At 34.6% G+C, this 4,569-nt stretch overlaps 1 pseudogene; it reads left to right on the top strand.

Annotated features, from left to right (window-relative positions):
- The first annotated feature begins 903 nt into the window (after positions 1–903).
- On the top strand, positions 904–4,221 carry LOC121243605 (annotated as a pseudogene).
- Positions 4,222–4,569: the final 348 nt, after the last annotated feature.

Below are 4,569 nucleotides of genomic sequence, written 5' to 3'. Positions count from 1 at the left end.
TAGCCCATAGAAAATTTGTCTAGTTTATTTGTTAAATAAGGAAAACTCATAAAAAATAAATAAATTAATAATTATTTATTACCAAACTTTGGAAGATCTTGACTAATATTTTGTGATAGGCAATTTGGAATAATATCCATACGTATTTAAGGTGTAAGTCTTGTGTAGGGTTTTTTAAAAAAGTGGGACCATCATGACAAAGTGAATTTTTTCATAAGAATCCCACTTTTTACAATGAGCAATGCTTGCACATTCTAGACTTTGTACAAATCATTTTCCAAATTCAAAACTTAAACAAAAGATATCTATTTAGTGAAATGTCAAAAAAAAAAAAAAATGGAAAAAAATATTTACCCCATTTTTTTTTATTACTTTGCCGGGAAAACATAGAGTAAGAGACTAAACCAAGACTTTGGCATCCATAACATTATTAAAATAGGGAGAAGACAATACTAATTATCATACTATTGGTGAATATATACATAGAAATATATATATATAAAGAAATATATATATATATATATATTTATATATATATGGTACCATAGGTCGATCGATGTGCAAAGCAAATTCTCTAACTTACAAGGAACAACTTATGGCACCGCGAATTCACTTATACAAGCAAACAATCATGCAAAAATATCTACGCTTCAAACATATTTATCTTAATTTTATAGATTCTTTTAAATATATTTTTATTCTAATTTTTAGATTTTTTTTTTGTAAGGGTGTTGACATGGCATTTATATGTCATGTCAAGTTCTGATTGGTTAAACTTGTTTGAATTGAGTCATCAGTCAAGGTCTTCCCAAGTTTATCATTTTTGCTTGAAATAATTTATTATATAAATTTTTTAGTCTTTGGCCTTAATTTCTAAGTCATCGGTCAATGTTGAGGTGTCTATATAAACTCTTTAAGAACAACTTCGCTTAGACACCTAAACGTGAAATGGAGTTTGGAATTTTTGGTTGGTGGCTAATGTTGGCAGCCTTGTTTCAATTATCTTCTATTCATGCTTGTTTAAGGGAGGAGAGAGAAGCTCTCTTGCGACTCAAAGCTTCCGTGAACTTCTCGTATGTTGATATCGTCACATACGATTGGGAAGGGAGAAATTGCTGCAATTGGGAACGTGTTGTGTGCGACAACACTACAGGGCGTGTAATCAAGCTTGATCTTGGCGTTGTTACAGATCAGGAAGTTTGGTATTTGAATGCCTCTCTGTTTATTCCCTTTCAAGAGCTTAAGTACCTCGATTTGAGCCATAATAAAATATCTGGATGGGCTCCAAATGAAGGTTTGTTTATATCATAATAGAAATAATGTTTTTTGAATTATGCAATAGAAATCGGTTTATAATTGTCTAAATTGTAGGTTTTGAAAGATTATCCGGATTGAGCAAGCTAGAGGTGCTTGACTTCACTGGGAATAACTTCAATGAAAGCTTCCTGTCATCCCTTGGTCAGTTCTTTTCGCTCAAGAAACTATATTTGGGAGACAACTTCTTAGATCGACCAATCAATATCCCAATCTCAGGTAATTAGTCTCTAAGGTTAGATTGACTAATATACATCCATTTGATATGCTATCTCCTATTTAACACATTTTAATAATTTTCGTATACATGAAAATTATTTCTCATATCTAAAACACTCCTTGCCGTTTTAGAGTTGGGAAGACTAAAGAACCTACAGGAGTTGTATTTGGATCGTTCCTACTTTGACAGAAGCTTCCTCAGTAAAGTTGGAGTTATGACTTCCCTTAATGTATTGACAATATCAAACTGTGGACTCAATGGAAGTTTGCCCATCGTTCAAGGTAAAAAGCCTTATTTTCGCAAAATATTCCTTAGCAAAAATCTCTTAATGGTAGAACTTAATTATTACTCATTTCATTTTGTAGGCTTGTGTGAGCTTATGAATCTACGAGAGTTAGATCTCAGCTTTAATGATTTTGAAGGGATACTGCCTTCATGTTTGGCAAACATGACACAACTTCGAATATTTGATATCTCTTCAAATCGCTTTAATGGAAGCATTGATCATCTCTCCCCACTACCTAGTTTGAAGTCACTTGAGTACCTTGGTTTATCACATAACTACTTCAACCCAATCACATTCTCCTCATTTTTTAATCTCTCAAAGCTTGAGGTCATATTTAGTGATGGCAACAAACTAGTTGATGAAAGTGATCTGTCTCAAAGATGGGTTCCTGGCTTCCAATTAAAGATTTTTAGTTGCTCAAGCTGCTTATCTAATAAGTCTGGTAGAATAACTCCGAGATTCCTTCATTATCAGTTCGACTTGCAGTTACTACGACTCCCTGACAACAACTTGGCAGGACAGTTCCCCACATGGTTGCTAGAAAACAATACAAGGTTGAAGACTCTTAATTTGAGAAATAACTCTTTTACAGGCACTTTGCAGCTGCCCAGTCATCATAATCCCAACCTTTCTCTTTTAGATATTTCATTTAATAGTATACAAGGTCCAATTCCAACTAACTTTGGTTTAATTTTTCCGAATCTAGTGTTTTTACATATTTCTAACAATCACTTTGAAGGTTTTATTCCTTCTTATGGTAATTTGACATCCTTAATAATTTTCGATATGTCAAGCAATAATTTTTCAGGAACAATACCGGAGAATTTGATAATGGGTTGCTCCTCCTTAGAATTCCTTAAATTGTCCAAAAATCATTTGAGTGGCCAACTAACTCCTATCATTTTCAATCTAACATTACTAAGTTTTTTGTTTTTGGACAACAACCACTTTTCTGGAGAGATCCCATATACCATATCTAATTTAATGGCCTTGGAAGCAATTGATTTCAGTAATAACAATTTGTCAGGGATGCTTCCAAGATGGATGGGGAGCATGCCATCATTGGCAGAAATTGCTCTCGCAAAAAACCAGCTTGAAGGCCCCATTCCAGTTGAGTTTTGTAACTTGAAAGACCTTTCATTTCTTGACCTGTCCCATAATAATCTGTCTGGCTCTATACCCTCTTGCTCCAACTGGTTCCAGATCAAACATGTTCATTTGAATAAAAATAGGTTAACCGGTCCAATTACCAGTGCATTCAAGGGTCGCTCTAGTTTAGTCACTCTAAATCTTAGAGATAACTACCTTACTGGCAACATTCCAGATTGGATTGGCAACCTTTCAAGTTTGAGCATTCTCCTCTTGAAAGCAAATTATTTACATGGAAAAATCCCACTTCAATTATGCCTTTTAGAAAAATTAAGCTTGTTGGATCTTTCCCACAATAATTTTTCTGGTCAAATACCTCATTGCTTGAGTAACTTTGCTCGTGAGCCAACCTATGAAAAATCTGTGGTATCAAGAACTTTCCAAGCATATTTTGAAATATCCAACATGTTGTCATTCTTGCATTCGGCAATGATAAAGAGCAGAATCATTTATAATTATGATGTACATTATAAGTTCTCATTTGTGAATGCACAACAAGAAGTGGAGTTCTCAACAAAGAATAATACTCTCTCCTACAAAGGTGACATCCTCAACTACATGTCTGGGATTGACCTTTCATGCAACAAATTAGAAGGAGAAATTCCGATCGAGCTTGGAGATTTGAGTAACATCCATGTGTTGAACCTGTCGTTCAACAATTTAACAGGATCAATCCCCACTGAATTCTTGAAACTCAAGCAAATTGAGAGCTTAGATCTATCACATAATAAATTGGATGGTATTATCCCCCTCAATTGGTAGAGTTGAACTCTCTAGCCGTCTTCAAAGTGGCACACAATAACTTAAGGGGTACAATACCAGAAAGAAAAGCTCAGTTCGGTACCTTTGATGAAAGCAGTTACGAGGGAAATCCTCTCCTGTGTGGACCTCCACTACTTAAGGCTTGCACTAAAACTGAACCATCATCTACTGATAATGAGGGAGATGAAGCTTGTGGTTTTATAGACTTGGAAGTCTTCTACATCAGCTTTGCGGTGTCTTATGTGATAATGTTGCAAGCAATTGTTGCCATTCTCTACATAAATTTGCACTGGCGACGGGCATGGTTTAACTTCGTTGAAGAGTGCATCTCCACTTGCTACTATTTTATTGTGACAAGCACTTGTAAGCTATCTAGGTTTAGAATTGTGTAGCTTCGTGTTTCGATGTTTGCCTTTTCGTATGTCTTCTGTTTTTCTTTTCTTCAATCACAAGTTTGAGATCTTAATAACATATATGAGACTTGCAATTAGTTCCCCATTCGCAACGTAACTCTAGATGAAAAATATGGGTACTGGATTAAAAGATCTGCGAGCAATTAATGACCAAACAGGCTTCCTCAAATTCCAATCAGGCAAGATGCTTGAACCATAGATATTGCGTTACGTACGAGTTAATTTTGTGATTTCTTTTCTGCTAATGTCAATTCATGAAAGCTCAAGAAAACAATCAATTATTTCTTATCCAAGTATCGAAGCTCAACTTAGCAAAATGCCATTAATTCCAAAAGAACTAATAAAGTCAAACTTAAGGGCTGACCATTTTTTTTTATTAGAACTCTATCTTTGAATATAGAAACACTCTCATCCCATCTTAACTT

Source organism: Juglans microcarpa x Juglans regia, chromosome 8D (genome assembly GCF_004785595.1).
Source record: "Juglans microcarpa x Juglans regia isolate MS1-56 chromosome 8D, Jm3101_v1.0, whole genome shotgun sequence".
NCBI classification, from domain to species: Eukaryota; Viridiplantae; Streptophyta; class Magnoliopsida; order Fagales; family Juglandaceae; genus Juglans; species Juglans microcarpa x Juglans regia.
Note: the sequence above shows the minus strand (reverse complement) of the source record. Positions and strands in the feature narration are given on the sequence as shown.